The sequence below is a fragment of the Aegilops tauschii genome, chromosome 1 (assembly GCF_002575655.3).
Source record: "Aegilops tauschii subsp. strangulata cultivar AL8/78 chromosome 1, Aet v6.0, whole genome shotgun sequence".
NCBI classification, from domain to species: domain Eukaryota; kingdom Viridiplantae; phylum Streptophyta; class Magnoliopsida; order Poales; family Poaceae; genus Aegilops; species Aegilops tauschii.
In genome coordinates this window covers 37,281,021-37,300,374 of record NC_053035.3, presented here as the reverse complement: position 1 = coordinate 37,300,374, position 19,354 = coordinate 37,281,021, and positions in this window count along the sequence as shown.

Below are 19,354 nucleotides of genomic sequence, written 5' to 3'. Positions count from 1 at the left end.
AAACAAGCTCCTCGTGCATGGCATGCTCGCCTCGGCTCCGTTCTTCGAGCTCTTGGGTTTACTCCCTCCACTGCCGACACGTTGTTGTTTCTCCTTCAGCGTCCTGAGGTTACGATGTATCTCCTGGTTTATGTTGATGATATCATTCTCATCAGTTCCTCTGATGCTGCTGCTGGTCGTCTTGTGACTGCATTGAGTGGTGATTTTGCTGTCAAGGACCTAGGTGCTCTGCATTTTTTCCTTGGTCTGGAGGTTTCACGGTCTTCTACTGGGTTGACTCTTACTCAGAAGAAGTACTCCTTGGACTTGTTGCGTCGGGCTGGCATGCTGAAGTGCAAACATGCTATCACTCCGATGTCTGCCACTGATTGGTTGTCTGCTCTTGATGGATAATCTCTTTCACCTGATGATGCTACTGAGTATCGCAGTCTCGTTGGTGGTCTGCAATACCTTACTATTACCAGGCCTGATATCTCCTATGCAGTTAACCGCGTGTGTTAATACCTTCATGCACCCAGGACATCTCATTGGTCAGCCGTGAAGCGTATTTTGCGTTACATCTGTCTTACTACCTCCTATGGTTTGCTCCTTCAGCCTGCACCGTCCGGTGAGCTCTCCGCTTTTTCAGATGCAGATTGGGCTGGTAATCCTGATGACAGGCGATCCACGGGAGGTTATGCGGTATTCCTGGGTCCTAACTTGATCGCCTGGAATGCTCGCAAGCAAGCAACAGTGTCTCGCAGTAGTACTGAGGTTGAGTACAAAGCGGTCGTTGATGCGACTGCTGAGATCATATGGGTATAGTCTCTCTTGAGGGAATTGAGAGTCTCTCCAGCTCGCCCTCCAGTTCTGTGGTGTGATAACATCGGTGCTACATATCTCTCATCTAATCCGGTGTTCCATGCTGGGAAGAAGCACATTGAGGTTGACTATCATTTTGTTCGGGAACGCGTTGCACAAAAGCTACTTTGTATCAAGTTCATCTCGTCAAAGGATCAACTTGCTGACATCTTCACGAAGCCTCTTCCACAACCACAGTTTGTAGGCTGTAGGCGCAATCTTAACTTGCTTTGTACTTCAGGCCATAGTTAAGATTGAAGGAGGGTGTTAGACTATATATATACGTAGCCTCTGTATACACATCGTAACGTTGTATTGTACCTTTTGGTACCTCTATATAATGAGATAGCCACACCCCGTTTAGGGTGTGGAGCAGTTTCCCAAACCTACGTTTTTACACTCCCGATTTCACTCCCGTTTTGGCTCGCTTCCCTAGCCCTATCTTTCCCTTCGTCTATGTTCCCGACCATGGCAGCTCAGGACGCCAGGGCATCTCTCTGAAGATCTCTGAACCCAGCAAATGTTTCTGGGAAATGCCCAACAAATGTGAAGGACAAGATATTTAATGTTCAGACTGAATGTCTAGAATGTGGATGCGAAAGGTTGCCTCAGTCTTGGACATCTCTCAACACAGCCATTTTTTTTGGGAAATACCCAACAAATGTGAAGGACAAGAAGGTTGTTCCTCTGTTGTTTAATGTTCAGAGTTAAGTAGTATGTCATATGGTTTTCCTGATGTTTGGTTCAAGCAAGTTACTGAATTGAGCATGCTTGGAAGGTCAAAGACTGGCGTTTCTTCATGTGGTTAGACAGGTAATTGGACATGGTTGAGGAAATTTGGATGATAAATGTGCTCATCATCAGCAATGCGGCTGCTCTTAGCGTGTCGCAAGAAATGCAGCGGCACATTGATGCTCCGAGGGCTGAAATTATTGCTGCTACGAGGGCTCAAATTGATGCTATTAGGGTTGACACTGCAAACTGGATCGGCGTATCGAGAAGTTGACCACCCAAAATGTGAAGCTTCAGGTTTTCGTGCATTTTTATTTCATCATTCTTCTTCTAGCGTTGCTAGTGAAACTAGTGAAGTAGAATCTCTTTTTGAATCGTGGTCACCTCCCTGTCCTGCTGCTCCTCAACTCGATGCTGTCGGACTGAACGGACATATGTCAGGCTGGTTGGTTAGTTATGTTAACTATGTAGAGTTCAGAAAAAAATTGCAAGTTCGCCAAGGGGCAAGATCTCCATTTTGCATCGCATTATTTGGCTCAGGATTTTGAAATGCTTTAAGTAGTTAAAACGGCAAATGACCAAAAAGGCAAAGAAAATAAGGGCATATGATCTATGACGAACTAAATCAGGGCATATAGTTTATGCATGAACCGGATATGTGCCATATGATCAAGTCTCCTGGATGGCTTTCTCCTAGATGTCTTTGGGCAACGATAAACGCAATGCCAAAATAAACAACAAAATGACTGATTGCATACACTCAACAACAAATAAGAGTTAGCCACCCTCTAAAAATCCAGTTAATCACAGAACCACCATCCAAACATTCCCACCAAAATGCCAGTCAAACAAACTATATTAAGTCGGTGCTTGGGCAAACATCAACAAGCTCATTGTTAAAATCAAAATGTCGCTTCATTTATCAGCAATCTAATTGTTACAGGACACTTCAAAGTTCAAACATGACAGGATAGTGGATAGATACGTTATCTCAAACACACACACACACACGTGTCAAATATATAATTGCTAACACAGTATACCACCTATATGGATTCATATATTCTTTATGGCGCCACAATAATCATGCAGATCTTGTAGCCTGATTTCATGAAGGGGCCTAGGCATGAACGCTTGGCGGTTTCTATTTGTTAGTGCGTGATATACCTGCCGCATTGTTGGCCTGTCTTTGGGATTGACTTGCAGGCAACCAAATGCCACCAAGGCAACCAAAAGGACATCCTTCTCCTCATCAATGGTTGCCGGTGCTGTGACACGTTGATCCAGGATATCGTTGAACTTCCCTGGCTGCTCTGTTCGGCAGAAAAATGGAAGGAGCAGATCACCTAGGTGCTTTCCCATCAGAACTTCCAGTACAACCACGCCAAAGCTATACACGTCACACTTCTCGGTCAATACCATGGTAGATGACAATTCTGTAATAAAAATAGTATGTTGAAACATAATAAGTTTCTATTTTTCTTTTTCTGAATCACATACTCATATTCATTGAAGGATAATAATGGATTAAGACCATGAATGAGTACCTGGTGCTATATAGCCACATGTCCCGGCAAAGATAGTGCTCCAGCTTGAGCAACCATGTTTCATCTTCCTCGCCATGCCAAAGTCCGAGACAAAAGCTTTATAATCTTGGTTCAAAAGAATGTTACTGCTTTTTATGTCCCGGTGTACAATAGGATCATTGCAATCATGATGCAAGTAGGAGAGAGCTTGAGCTACGTCCGTCACAATAGCAATTCTGTTGGTCCAGTCCAACTCCTTTGCTAGCTCTTGCTCGTACAAAATGGATGATAAGCTTCCCCTCTCTATAAGGTCGTACACGAGGAATTTGCATTGGGAGTGTGAACAGAAGCCATACAGCTTGACGATGCATCGGTGCATGATTTTCGTCAACACTTCAATCTCAGCGTGAAATGTTCCCTCGTCACTGAATTCTTCCATTGAATGCAGGAGCTTGACGGCAAAGGTAACCCGCCTTCAAGCTCGACTCTGAAGACGGTTCCATAGCCTCCAACGCCAATACAATATTTCTCATCAAAATTTTCGTTGCACTGAGTATGTCTTCGAATGCGATCTTCCCGTCGAAATTCCATATGGAAATCATATCTCCAGGCTTGCTTTTGATAGTAGCATTTTCTGGTTTTCTTCTCCGGGAAATGACGATAATGCTTGCTATTGTGAGCAAGGCAAGGGGGAACAGAGCAAAAGCAAGAAATGCCATACTTGGATGTTTTCTACTTTGGTCTGTTTCAATTATGCCATTGCCACACCAATCACGGCATAAATCCATATTACCTTCAAGTGAGACAAAGGGTGCAGCGATAGAAGTAACTCTGCCAGCCAAACTGTTATATGAGAAATTCAGCGTATACAGTCTGAGAAGATTAGGAAAAGTCGTTGGGATGGCACCACTTAAATTGTTTCTACTCAAATCCAGCTCAAGAAGGAAGGCAAGAAACCCAAGTTCTTGTGGTATTTGTCCTGTCAATAAGTTTCCTGATAAGAGTAAGAACGATAAATAGTCGCAATGTCCTACCTCTGGTGGAATGCTTCCTACAAATTAATTGCTACTTAAATCCAAATGTGTGAGATGAACAAGAGATCCTAACATTAGTAGAAAAAGGGTCAAATGTGAAGCACATTAGTGCCGGTTTGATTTTGAGCCAGCACTAATGTGTCCATTAGTGCTGGTTCCAACGGCTAGCCGGCCGCTCTCATTAGTACCGGTTCGTGGCGAACCTTTAGCACCGGTTCGTGCCACGAACCGGTACTAAAGTGAGTGGTGGCAGGATGTTGTCAGTCTGGGGCCCCTCCAGCACCTTTAGTACCGGTTTGTGTCACGAACCGGTACTAAAGGTCGTCCTACATAAACCCTTCGTCCACGTGAGCTCGCTCTATTCTTCCCCTTTCCCCTCTCCTCTCTGTTCTTCCCCTCTTCCTCTCGAGCTCACCACACATTTTGCCCAAAATTTGTCAAGATTTGAAGGCCCCCATCCATTCAAATGATCACAAAGGTTAGCAACTTTGTCCTTTCATCTCTCATTGCTAGATTAGCTCTTGCAATGCTTTGTATAGTGATTAATTTGTGAGTTTAGTAATTTGGGAGGAATTATATGTGCTAGTATTTGATTTATATGCAATTTGAGGTCAAAAATAACACTTAGTTTGCATATGTAGGTGTGGTTTACTTAGTGCCTTCTAATTCTCCGTCGTAACCACCGTCGATCGCCCGCACCGTCCCGTCGCCGGCACCACCTTGTGCTGAGCCTCTTGTTCATGAATGTTTTACATTACCAAATTGATGTTTATGTGATTTGGATATATAGTTACTCGTATAATTATCTTACCCGTACGTTGTTTGTTATACATAGTGCCATGGTTTTGATATCCGTCCCCGTCGGCCCTCGTCCTTGTTATGATTCGGATGTGGTATATTCTCTTTGAAAATTAGTTGTTGCATTTCGTGTTTATGACAAATTATGCCCATCAAGTTGACATAGATATTTTTATCTAGGAGGTATGTGAACCGGAAATTCCAACCGACCCTATTGTCGAGAGGTTAAATTTAGTTGAAAGAGAAAACGAGTATTTGAAAGAAAAATTGAAAAGAATTGAGGGGGAGAAGATGGAATTGGAGTTGCATGTTGCCGATGTCGTCGATGATCACAAGATCAAGATGGAGAAAATGCGCTTGAAGATTAGAAAGATTAGAAAATATGCCATTGATAGTGAGGCTTGGTATCATTATGCTGTTGGATCAATTGTTACCTTAGTTGCGATCTTGATCGCATTTGTTGTTGCATTTAAATGCTTTAGCTAGAGAATTATTTGTTTGTTGCATTTAAGTGTTGTATGAACTATATATATGTATGAACTTTATGTATGAACTTGTATTAATTTGGTCTTTTCAGTGTTGTGTAATGAAGATGAGCCGACAATGGATGTATGATGACCGATGCTCTCCCGAGTTCATTAATGGCGTGCATACTTTTCTGCTTGCGGCTGAGGCAAACAAGCGGGCGGATGGTTTTATGCCTTGTCCATGTGCTGGCTGTAAGAATGATCACAATTACTCTACGTCAAGAACCATTCACGTCCACCTGTTTGAGTCCGGTTTCATGCCCCACTATAATGTTTGGACCAAGCACGGAGAAAGAGGGGTTATGATGGAAGACAATGAAGAAGAAGAGGACGACGACAGCTATCCTGGCCATGGGTTCCCTGAATACGATGATACAACAATGGGGGAAGAAGCTGAGCCGGCAATGCGGGAAGAAGCTGAAGAAGAGGCATCAGATGAGCCCGCTGATGATCTACGTCGGGCCATTGCCGATGCAAAGAGAAACTGCGCAAGTGATTTGGAGAAGAAGAAGTTGCAGCGCATGTTAGAGGATCACAAGAAATTGTTGTACCCGAATTGTGAAGCTGACAAGAAAAAGTTGGGCACCACACTGGAATAGCTGCAATGGAAGGCAGAGAATGGTGTATCTGACAAGGGATTTGGAAAGTTGCTAGTAATGATAAAGAATATGCTTCCAAAGGACACCGAATTGCCCGAGAGTACGTATGAAGCAAAGAAGGCTGTCTGCCCTCTAGGGTTAGAGGTGCAGAAGATACATGCATGCCCTAATGACTGCATCCTCTACCGCGGTGAGTACGAGGATTTGAACGCTTGCCTGGTATGCGGTGCATTGCGCTATAAGATCAGTCGCGATGACCCTGGTGATGTCGAGGGCGAGCGCCCCAGGAAGAAGATTCCTGCCAAGGTGATGTGGTATACTCCTATAATACCACGGTTGAAACGTTTGTTCCAAAACAAAGAGCATGCCAAGGCGATGCGATGGCACAGAGAAGACCGTAAGAAAGACGGAAAGTTGAGAGTACCCGCTGACGGGTCGCAGCGGAGAAAAATCGAGAGAAAGTACAGGGAGGAGTTTGCAGGTGACGCAAGGAATGTATGGTTTGGTCTAAGCGCAGATGTCATTAATCCTTTTGGGGAGCAGAGCAGCAACCATAGCACCTGACCAGTGACTCTATGTTTGTATAACCTTCCTCCTTGGTTGTGCATGAAGCGGAAGTTCATTATGATGTCAGTGCTCATCCAAGGCCCTAAGCAACCCGGCAGTGACATTGATGTGTACCTAAGGCCATTAGTTGAAGAACTCTTATAGTTGTGGAATGGAACAGGTGTACGTGCGTGGGATGAGCATGGACATGAAGAATTTGACCTAAATACGTTGCTGTTCGTGACCATCAATGATTGGCCTGCTCTCAATAACCTTTCAGGACAGACAAACAAGGGATACCGTGCATGCACGCACTGTTTGGATGATACCGACAGTATATATTTGGACAATTGTAGGAAGAATGTGTACCTGGGACATCGTCGGTTTCTTCCGAGCAGGCATCCTGTAAGATAGTCTTTGGACGAAGCCTCGCCACCGTACTGGTGCTGATGTACATGATATGGTCAAGGATTTGAAGGTAGTCTTTGGAAAGGGTCGTGGCGGACAACCTGTTCCGAATGACGCTAACGGACGCACACCCATGTGGAAGAAGAAATCTATATTCTGGGACCTGCCCTATTGGAAAGACCTAGAGGTCCGCTCCGCAATCGACGTGATGCATGTTGCGAAGAATCTTTGCGTGACCCTACTTGGCTTCTTGGGCGTGTATGGGAAGACAAAAGATACACCTGAGGCATAAGAGGACCAGCAACGTATGCACGGAAAAGACGGCATACATCAGGGTCATGCCAACTACGCTCTTACCAAAGAAGAGAAGGAAATCTTCTTTGAATGCCTGCTCAGTATTAATTTACCGTCTGGCTTCTCGTCGAATATAAAGGGAATAATAAACATGGCAGAGAAAAAGTTCCAGAACCTAAAGTCTCATGACTGCCACGTGATTATGACGCAACTGCTTCCGGTTGCATTGAGGGGGCTTCTACCGGATAACATTCGATTAGCCATTGTGAAGCTATGTGCATTCCTCAATGCAATCTCTCAGAAGGTAATCGATCCAGAAATCATACCAATGTTAGAGAATGATTTGGTGCAATGTCTTGTCAGTTTCGAGTTGGTGTTCTCACCATCCTTCATCAACATCGTGACGCACGTCCTAGTTCACCTATGCGAAGAGATTAACGTTTTGGGTCCTGTATTTCTACACAATATGTTCCCCTTTGAGAGGTTCGTGGGAGTCTTAAAGAAATATGTTCATAACCGTGTTAGGCCAGAAGGAAGCATCTCCAAGGGCCATGAAAATGAGGAGGTCATTGAGTTTTGTATTGACTTTATTCCTGACCTTAAGCCGATTGGTGTTTCTGAATCGTGGCATAAGGGCAGACTAGATGGAAAAGGCACGCTAGGAGGGAATCAAATAATATGTATGGACGGACATTCTCTCACTGAAGCACACTATACAGTTCTACAGAATTCCGCCTTGGTGGCTCCGTATATGGACGAACACAAGAATTTTCTACGCTCCAAACACCCGGAGCGGTCTGATGACTGGATTACACGTGAACAAACCAGGAGTTTCGCCGGCTGGTTGCAGACACGCACCATGCATGACGCCTCTATTGAAGATGACCTGTACTCGCTGTCCCAGTTACCATCTTTGAATATAATGACTTTCAAAGGGTACGAGATAAATGGTAATACATTTTACACGATCGCCCAAGATAAGAAGAGCACCAACCAAAACAGTGGTATCCGCTTTGATTCAACAACCAAGACGGGAAAGGAAATATATTATGGTTACATAGAGGACATATGGGAACTTGACTATGGACGTGGTTTGAAGGTCCCTTTGTTTCGGTGCAAATGGGTCAATATGACACGAGGTGGGGTAACGGAAGACCCGCAGTACGGAATGACAACAATGGATCTCAACAATCTTGCGTATGCAGACGAACCATTCGTCCTAGTCAATGATGTGGCACAGGTTTTCTATGTGAAGGACATGTCTACCAAGCCGAGAAAAAGAAAAGATAAGGGAGCGAATGCATCATACGATGAGTCAAAGCGCTACATAGTTCTTTCTGGGAAGAGAAACATCGTGGGAGTGGATGACAAGACAGGCATGTCAGAATATTATGAAAAGTTTGATGAAATTGCTCCATTCACAGTGAATGTTGACCCAAGCAACCAGTTAAATGATGAAGATTTTCCATGGCTACGACGCAAAGGGACACACGCGAAGAAAAAGTTTCACACCCAAAGATCTGGGATGTGATCGGCTTCACTATCATCACTTTCTTCTGTGTTTCACACCCAAGAGGGAATCTCTGTAATAGTTAGGGTAGTTATGTGTTTTGGCATTTGAAACGCGAAGAAATTTTATGTGCAAACAAATTCTTTCATGCATTTACTGATTCTTTTAGCTAAATGACCCTGAAATTGAAAAGCACTTCCAATGAACTCAGAAAAGGTCGAAAGTTGGCATGGTATCATAATTTCACCCACATAGCATGTGCAAAAAAGTAGAGAGGGTTACGGCAAAAACTGGATGCACTTCGTGTACAAAATGGACAATATCTTTCGAAGTATCAGGGTTTCAGACGACAACTCATCTGTTACAAAGGCATTTCATTTTTTAAATAACCTAAGCATTACCAAATTGAATATAACGATAAAACACACTAATATTAAACATAAGAAAAAAGAATCACTGAAAAATCTCTTTTCAAAGATAAGTTATTCACAAACTAGTGATTCACACAAATTTCAAATAATTCAAAATTTAAACTATTCAAATTTGAAAACTACCGACACTAACAGAAAGTTTGTAATTTTTTGTACCTAAAGCAAAAATATTCACAAAGAAACTCTAAATACAGCAAAAAACAACTCAAAAATAAATAAAACAAAAATAAATAAAGCAAAAAAAATAAGAAAATAAAAAAGCCCGCCTACTGGGCCAGAGCGGCCTGCATACGACTAGAAACGCAACGTGTTGTTGGGCCAGGATGCAGGCCCGCAAAGGCCCAGTAGGCCCACAGGGCAGCAGAGAACAGGTAGGCCCAGTAGGCCTGCTTTGGAGAGGAGCTCGAGAGAGCTACCGCACTGGGGCATATAAACCAGTGCGGACGCCCCTCCGCTAGCGAGGTAGGATTAAACTTGCCGCACCGCACCAGCGCGAGCGCACCACCTTTAGTACCGGGTCGTGGCTCCAATCGGTACTAAAGAGGGGGTCTTTAGTACTGGTTGGTGCCACCACCCGGTACTAAAGGGGGTGCGCTTCCCGCCGCTTCGCCTGGCCAAAACAGACCTTTAGTACCGGTTCGTTGCTCCAACCGGTACTAAAGGGGTGTTCTATATAAGAAAACCCTTCAAAACAATTCGTGAGTTCGTTCTCCCTCTGCTTCTTCTCCTCTGCCCCGTCGCCCTGCCCCTCGTCGCCGCCCCCGTCGCCGTCCCCTCTGCCTCGCCGTCCCATCACCCGCGCTGTGAGCCCCTCTCCCCGACCCCTCTCCTCCCTCCAATCGAAGCCGCCGCGCCGCCGGCACCGTAGGTGCACACGCACACGCGCGCGCACACACACACACAGATAGACACGATTCTGTTTTCTGTTTTTTCTGTTTTTTATACAAATGTTTTAGATGAATTAGTTAATTAGATTAGATTAATGTCAAATAGTATATAGAAATGTTAGTTTTAGCTAGATGAATTAGATTAATTTCAAATTGTTATAGAAATGTTAGAAATATTATAGAAATGTTAGAAATTTTAGAAATGTTAGTTTTAGCTAGATGAATTAGATTAATTTCAAATTGTTATAGAAATGTTAGAAATGTTGTAGAAATGTTAGTTTTTAGTTTCTTATAATTCTAGTTATAGAAATTTAGAATTTGCATATAAGTCACAATCCAATAATTTAGAAAATGTTACTTTTGCGGTGTATAGTGTTTTTTCTCGACGATGCCCGCCCCGCATCCTCGCCGTCGACCCGTTCGCGACGACGTCCTGCTTCAGAGGACCCATGTCCGGGACTGGGCTCCGCCGGGCTGGCACTGGGAGGTGCTACCTTCAGGGGCTCGCCGCTTTGTGAGGAACCCGGGTCCCGTCGTCGACCCTGATCTCCTTTGGAGGCGTTCACGTGGGCCACATTCGATGCAGAGGGAGCCGGCCCTGCCGGAGGTGGTGCGTCGCCGTGTCAGGGAGGAGGACGAGCACGTCCATCGCTGCTATGGACGTCAGGTTCTCCAATACCTGGCAGGTTCTTTGGGCAGATGACCGGAGATATGATCATGTGATGGTTCCTTCTCTTTGGGTGTCCACCGACCGCGCCCCAGGAACCGCGAGTGGCCTAGATTCTTCTGTAGTATTCGATCTTTATTAGCTACCTAGCCAGTGATTATTCGAGACGATGTATTCGAGATTATATATTATTCGAGATGATGTATTCGAGATTATATATTATTCGAGATGATGTATTCGAGATTATATATTATTCGAGACGATGCATATTATGTACTATATGATTCAGTTTTTCGTTATTGATTGCATCGATGCATTGTAATTTGAATACTAAATTGTTTTATATTTCTTCTAGATTTGTTAAATAAAAGCTATGGCGGACAATACCGGCAGAGAGGGAGAAGAGGCCCTGTTCGAGATCATACGCAACCCTCGCAGGCCAGATGATCTGAATGAAGCAGATGACGGCTCCCAATATCTGAACAATACCAGGGAGGGTGATGATAAGATATTCGATCTCGACGACCGAGCTGATGAAGTCGTGAACTATGATTATGATTATGATGACGCAGACAATGTTTATGATGACGCAGACAATGTTGATCTTGAAATAACAAAGACTACCGGCGAGGTATATTTATATAAGCAGGCATCTGGTGATCATCACATGTTTTTTTTATTTGAAGATATATTACCGAATCGATCTTTCTTCTTTCAGCCCTCCGGATCGAGCAAATCTGCTTCTACAGACAGCAGGACAAAGCGAGGCCCGGGCAAAAAGTTGAAGGAGGGTGTAAAGTACAACATCGATTCCATCAAAGCTAGTGGCGAACCCCTCACGCCTAAGAACATTGCGAACAAGTTCGTTCGTTAGTGCGGAGTTCTTGTGAAGGACCAACTCCCGATCTCCATTCAAGAATGGAAAGAGCCAAAAACTAAACGTCCAGATGTTACTTGGGTCGACGACAGAGCAAAAGAAAAGCTTTGGGAATCTCTGATGGAACATTTCACCCTACCAGATTATTTCAATGATGCAGATGTGCAGAAAGTCAAGGACGCTGCTCTTAAGAAGATGGCAATTGCATTCAACACCCACAAGAAAACTATATGGGCCAACTACGTCGCTGCAGAAAGGAAGACTCCAAAATTCAAGGGAACACTAGAGAAGCAAAGAGAACACTGGCCCGCTTTCGTGAAATTCAAGGAATCAAAATTATCTAAGGAATGGTCGAGAAAAAACAAGGCCAATGCCGCAAAAAGACGCAGTTCCATAGGCTGGGGCCAGGTGGCTACGCGGTGGCAATGCCTAAGTGGGATAAGTTGAGCAAGAGATGGAGGATGCAGGGGTCACTTTGGTTACTAGGAGCTGGCCCCCCAGGTGCAGAACTTGGTTCTATGCGCATGGGGGGCGTTGGACCCGAAGACAGGCCTGGTTTCGAAGAAGGCAAGTCTGAAAGGAGCCGAACAAAAGTTACTTGACGCAATAGAAGATGCTCGAAAGCAGGTGTTCACGCCCAACAGAGAGAACGACGAGCTTACGCGCGCCCTGGGAAATCCTGAACACCCGGAAAGAACACAAGGCAAGGGCGTTATTCCCTGGTATGAGGGCTTTTCGGAATGGAATGACGACTACAGGTGTCGTGCAAGAAAGAAGATGGAGGAGGAGAAGAAGAGGAAGCTGGAGGAGGAGCAGAGGAAGCAGGACATAGAACACCTTCAAGGCCTAGAAGCAAGGCACGCGGACTTGGCAATCAAATTCCAGCGGCAGCAGCAGCAGATCGACTCACTTAGCCAGGAAAGGGGTGAAAGTGCGTTATATCGACTAGAGGGGGGGTGAATAGACGATTTTTATGAATTCTTCACTGAGGAATTAGTCGATGAGGAAATTCCTTAGCGAAGAACTACTTGCAGCGGAATAAGTACTCAAAAGTATGCATAGCAGAACACAAGCATGGTCATCATGATGAAATGAAGACAAGCACAGAGTACAGAAAGCGTAAACACAGGATAAAACAGGATGAAGACAAACAGACCGAAGAATTTGAACTGAGGAAATTGAGAAAGTTTTCAGTCAAAGTCTTCAAACACAGATATGAACAAGTGCACAACACAGTAATGAGGAAATGAAAGAGTTGAGGAAATAGAACCAGTAGGCTTGGTGAAGACAATGATTTGGTAGACCAGTTCCAACTGCTGTCTCAGTTGTACGTCTGGTTGGAGCGGCTAGGTATTTAAACCTGAGGACACACAGTCCCGGACACACAGTCCTCACCGTATTCTCCTTGAGCTAAGGTCACACAAACCTCGCCCAATCACTCGTGGTAAGTCTTCAAGTGACTTCCAAACCTTCACAAACTCGGTCACTCGACAATCCACAATTTCCTCTTGGATGCTCTAGACCATGACGCCTAACCGTCTGGAAGAAGCACAGTCTTCAAAGGTAACAAGCGTCGGATCCACGCAGGATCAATCTCTTCAGTGATGCTCAATCACTTGGGGTTTGTAGGTGTTTGGGTTTGGGTTTTCCTCACTTAATGATTTTCGCTCAAAGTCCTCGGAGGATGGGATGCTCTCAAATGACAAGTGTCAGTTTCTCTCGGAGCAGCCAACCAGCTAGTGGTTGTAGGGGCGGCTATTTATAGCCTAGGGAGCAGCCCGTCATGATAAGACATAAATGCCCTTCAATGATATGACCGTTAGGTGGGTAGATATTTTGGGATAGCTGGCGCGTAGCACAGCAACGGTAAGAAATTTGAGTATCAAATTCCTCAGGGCTATCATGTTCCTCACTGTGTAGGCAATCCGCACTGGCGAATTCCTAACTCCTCAGTCAGAACAAATTCCTCAGAGACCAGAAGAACTTCGTCTCTGTCACTGAAGAATATGACTGAACTGTATGAGATTTCCAATGGCTTCACTCGACGTGATTGGTAGGTGTAGGATTTTGAGTTGAGCATCACATGGAAATTTTTCCTTAGTATTTCCTCGACCCCCTTTAACAGTACGGTGTTTCCTATGACTCAAGAAAGAGAAAATGAAACTACGAAAACAAAAGTCTTCACGCTTCATGTTCCTCAAACGAATACCAAGTCTTCAAGGTCACACCAATTTCTTCACTTTCAAAGTCTTCAGAAAGTCTTCAGAAATCCAAAGTCTTCAGTCGAAGAACTTCATTTTTAGGGGTCGACTTTCACTGTAAATATCAAACTCCTCATAGACTTATAGACCTGTGTGCACTCATAAACACATTAGTCCCTTAACCTATAAGTCTTCAATACACCAAAATCACTAAGGGGCACTAGATGCACTTACAATCTCCCCCTTTTTGGTGATTGATGACAACATAGGTTAAGTTTTCAACGGGGATAAACATATAAAGTGTAAATACTGATATTGAGGAATTTGATTGCAAGATATAGAAGAACTCCCCCTGAAGATGTGCATAGTGAGGAATTTGCTTTTGAAGCAATGCACACTTGAAGAGTTGAATCATGGAGATCCCCCCCTATATCTTGTAATTCATACACGCATTTGACATAATATATGAAGAATTTGAAATGCATGATGAAATAGACTGATGTAATTCAGCATGCGTGCAATAACATTAACGAGGAATAAGCATGTAGAAGAACAACAAAAGTATGAGGCCACCATAGAGTTTAAGTTTACAGTCGATCCAACAAAGTCATCAAAAGAACGAGAGTTGTGACTTAGAAAAAAAACGCCCATATAAGATAGACCCGCTTGAAGGCTAACTCAAATTTCTCCCTCTTTGTCATCAAATGACCAAAAGGTTCGAAAATGAGGACTAACGCCCCTGAAGAATATCAAGGTGATGAATGAGCGTCAGCGTTGTTGGGGTCGTTTGTTGTAGTAGGGCCTGCCGCAGTGTCGTCCAAGTCTTCATGTTCACCAGTGTCACGTGATGAAGAATAGGAGCTGGCGACCAAGGAAGGAACCTTGACCTTCTTGTACTTCTTCGGAGGAGGTGCAGCCCAGTCAAAATCTTCCTTGAGACCCATTTTCTTCAGATCTTCTTCACCATATATGTGCGACAGAACAGCCCAGGTGCGGTTGAGGATTTCATGAAGGTAGTAATGTTTTTTCTTCACTGCATTGTGGGTAGCAGTCATGTTGTGAAGAATTGAACCAAACCAACGCTTGACCCATTTGTGATTGCGATCAACCTTCTGGTAAAGACTGAGGAGAAGCTCACGGTCAGTCATCACCCTGGGAGCTGTGCCTTGAGGATTTTGCTTGGGTGCGTTGGCGGCAGAGTCATGGGTGGCCGTCATCATTGTTGGAGTAGGATGCAGCCTTGCGAAATTGACCATCCAATGGACGAATGCCTTCATCAATTATAGCACTAGGCTTGCCCTTTTCATCAGCTGAGGAAAATGTCCGTTTGAGGACTTCAATCGGGGGCAAGTAGCTGCAATGGTTCAGTGTATCAGCTTTGTAGTTGAGCGAAGACCTTGTTCTGATGAATCTCATAATCCACAGAGCATAAGGCTTCAACTCAAACGGTGACATTGCGACATTGGCCAGAGTCCTCATGAAGAAATCATGGAAGTTGACGGGAACGCCATGAATGAAATTGAAAAGCAGATTCTTCATGATGCCAACGATATCTTCTTCATTCGAGTCGCGGCCCTTGATAGGACTCAATGTCTTCGTCTGAATGCGATAGACAGTCCGAGGCACATATAACAATTCCTTCACAAGGAATTTTGTTCTTGGGGCCTGACCTGGCTTCAATGGCTTCATCAGCACTTGCATATAGTGATCTGTAAGCTCAGGTTCATTGTAGACGCAACAGGCAGCTTCAAGGGGAGGACTGAGAGGCAAAGCACGAAGCAATTCAGTAGCTGGTGCCTTGTAGTGAGTATTTTCAGACATCCAGTCCAGCACCCATGAATTCACATCTTCAGAGTCTCCGGTGATGTGTAGAGTTGCATAAAATTGAAGAATGAGCTCTTCATTCCAATCACATATATCAGTGCAGAAATTTAATAATCCAGCGTCGTAAAGAACACTGAGGACTGGCCCGAAGCACGACAGAGATTCCATATCCACGTGAGGAATGTGCTCATGATCGAAGACTTTGTCTTTGTTGGACAGCACTGAGGAATAGAGATTTGCCTGGCTGGCAGTCCAGAAACGCCTCTTCCTAATGCGAGCAGAGTCATAGGGGTTGTAATCAGTGAAGAATACGTGCTCGCCGAAGAAATCATTAGCCTTGAACTTTTGCTTCCTTGAGAATGGATCCTTTGGCTTGGGCAGAGGAGTGTCAGTCAGTTGCATGACAACCTCAGGAATCGCAATCTCAGGTTCTTCAGGCTGAGGAATTTATGGTTCCTCTTCAGTGGCAGCCTGGTTCTTCAATTCTTCATTTTCATTTTCTTCAGCACTAGCGGCTGGAATGTCTTCATGAGCTTCATCAGATCCCATTTGAACTGTAGTTGCTGGGGACTGAGGAATTTGTTGCAATGGAGTGAAGAGTGGAGAGTTGGGGTGCTGACTTTCCCAGAAGTCATCATTCATCACTGGTGTGGTACAGCCAATGTCCACATCTTCATCTTCCATTTCTTCAACGCCGGCCTCTTCAGCAGTAAACTGGGGCATAGGCGAGGAAACTGTGGGGGTTGAAGGGATTTTATCCACTTCAATTTCTTCATCCATCTGCTCCGACGAAGCAGCAGAAGGATTTTCTTCATCAGATCCGCTAGGGATCACATATTCTTCATCAAAAGGGACGATTTCCTTTGATGGCATGGAGGAAACTGGAACATCATCAATTGGATTAGCAAATGAGCTTGTCAATTTCTTCATCTTCTTCGGTGCTGAAGAATCTGAAGGAGCTGATGCTTTCCTTTTCTTCACTGCTGCACGCTCTGCAGCCTTGGTCTTCTTCACATTTGATGCAGATGGAAGAATTGGAGTTGGGGTAGGCACAGGAGGAGCAGAGGAATGTGGTTGATTTTCTTTAGGCGCAACTGATCCAGTTGCCCTGACCTCTTCATTTTCTACAGGCGCACGACTAGTGGATGCCCTGGCAATTTCATCAGCGGCTGGAATGCAGTCATCAGCCCTGGAACTCACATTTTCTTCAGCAGCCTGATTGTCATCAGCGGTGCTGGCATGTTCTTCAGTTGGCTGAGCAGATGCTTCAGCCTGAGGAATTTCTTGTTGCGATGGGGCTGCAACATTTGAGGTGAACATCTTAGTCAGTTTGACAAACCTGACCTTGGCTCCTTTCCAATCAGCATAGCAAGCATTGAAATCATCGCTGAGGACTTTGATTTCAGACTGGATCTTTACAAGTTCATCAGTTGTCATAGAGACAACGTTATTCTTCAGGAATTTCTCCTTCCTGTACTGCGCTTTCTTGAGCTGCCTGGCCTTCTCAAATTTCAATTTCTCTTCTTGGATGAAGGCAGTCAGCATATGACTTTGACCAGGAGTCAGCTTGAAGTCAGGCATAGGAGTGCTTGGGTCCTTGTGCCAGAGATCAATGTAGTCGAGTATCAACTTTGGATACAAAAGCAGAGGCACATTTGTGCCCTTGGCTCTAGCAGCCCTGACTTGCCTATCTCTGATGATTTCAGCAAGTTCTTCATCATCAGCTTCGTCTTCTTCAGACGGCACTTGGAAGGCGACCTGCTTCTTGTGAGGACTTGGGCGAGAGCCTCGTCCAGCAGTGATCTTTGTCTTCAGCAGAGAGGGTCCTGTTGAAGAATTTGGAGCAGCTGAGGAACTAGCTGAAGCTCCTGAGGCAATAGAGATGCATGTAGTCCTTTGGCACGTGGCAAGATGCACAGGTGCTGAGGATTTGGTCGGAGCAACTGAGGACTTTGGAGGAGCAGGAGCGGTGTGAGGAATTGGTCGTGAGGGCTTAGCTGAGGAAATTGGCCGTGAGGGCATTGAAGAAGAGGCACTTGGCTTATGCGCAGGCTTCTTTGCCATGGATTTCTTCGGCCTTACAGAGGCCTCAGCAGCAGCAGCAGTAGAGTCTTCGTTGAATTTCTTCACTGCATCTTTTGCCTGTTTGGCCAACTTGGCCTGGCGCTTGGCCCATTCTTCAGGAAAATCCTCACCGCGCTTGATGCTAGTGGGATCTGCTTTTTGGCCAGGTGCCAATGGTGGTCTTGAGCATGGAGGAGTAACAGCGAATTTCTTCATGTATTTTGGAGTTACATACCTGTACTCCCTCCACTCTTTTGCCCATCTCCTCTCTATCCTCTGAATGCGCACCTTGCGCTGATTTTTATCTTCCTCAGGGGGTGTGCAGTACCCAGCATAAATGTCCTCAGGGATTTCAAAGGCAGTATTGATTTCAGGCCTCTTTCCTCCTTTCTGTGGCTTCTTTCCATTACCCATTTTCTTCAGTTGAGGAATTTGAACAATTGAACTCTCTGAAGAAGTATGCAACTTTTCTTCGAGAAACGCTGCAAATGAGTTAAGTTGATGAGAACCTAGTGATTCAGCAGCGGACATGAGTACCTGTGAACAGAGTATAGTTGCGAGGAATTTGGAGAGGTCATATGCGTTCTCAGAAGGTTTTTCAAAAAGAACAAGTTTGAGGAATTTGACCAGAAGAGTCTTGAAGAATTTCACTAAGCGTTCTTTGTCTTAGGTTCCAGAGTTGTATAGATCGAAGATCCACACAATTGAGGAATCTTGAAGAAAAATGATGCTTAGAGAAACGAATCAAGAACAAATGACATGTGAGGTGTTTAGTGTGTGAAAAATTTGAAGAATAAACACCTTTGAAGATTTTGTAGAAATCATTTGAATCAAAGAGGGCAGTAAAAGTAACTTTTAATTACCCTGGACGAAGAACACGACGAACTGTGAGGTGGAGAAGTGAAGTTCGTCTGTGCAGATCTTCCACGCCCTAACTCGGCGGAGGAAGACGGCTACGGCGGCGGCGGAGTGAAGATTTCCGCGCCCGGCGTGAGTACGGCGGCGACGAGGTCGAGGCAGTGAAGCTCTTCCTCACCGGCGACGATGAAATAGCGGCGGCGCTAGGGTTTGAGAGGCTCGAGCTGGAGAGAGATCGAGCGGAGTAAAGGAAGTGAGGAAGGGGAGAGGGGGTATTTATAGCCACGGTGAAAAACTGTTCGCCCGAAGAAATTGGACGAACGTGCCCATGACCCTTCTCATTCGCTTGACATGTGTCACCCACGTACTGAGAAGTGGAGATCGTGTTAGATCGTGGGTGAATAGATAAGTATTTCGTGGGATGCGGAACGGTTTGAGCGGCAAAGCCGAAAATTTGGATAAGACAAGTTAAAAGTTCCGTTTGCAAATTCTTCAGCCGACAAGGACACAGTGAAGATTTTGAACGAGTTTCAAATAGAACGCACATGAAGAATTTGTGAATAGATTGGGTTGAGTATGGCATAGAGGGGGAAGGGTCCGATCACATTCACTTAGCAGAAAAACCAACTTGAAGAATTAGCCATAAGTGAATGCTGTAGATGACATAAACTCATATATATATATATATATATATATATATATATATATATATATATATATATATATATGTA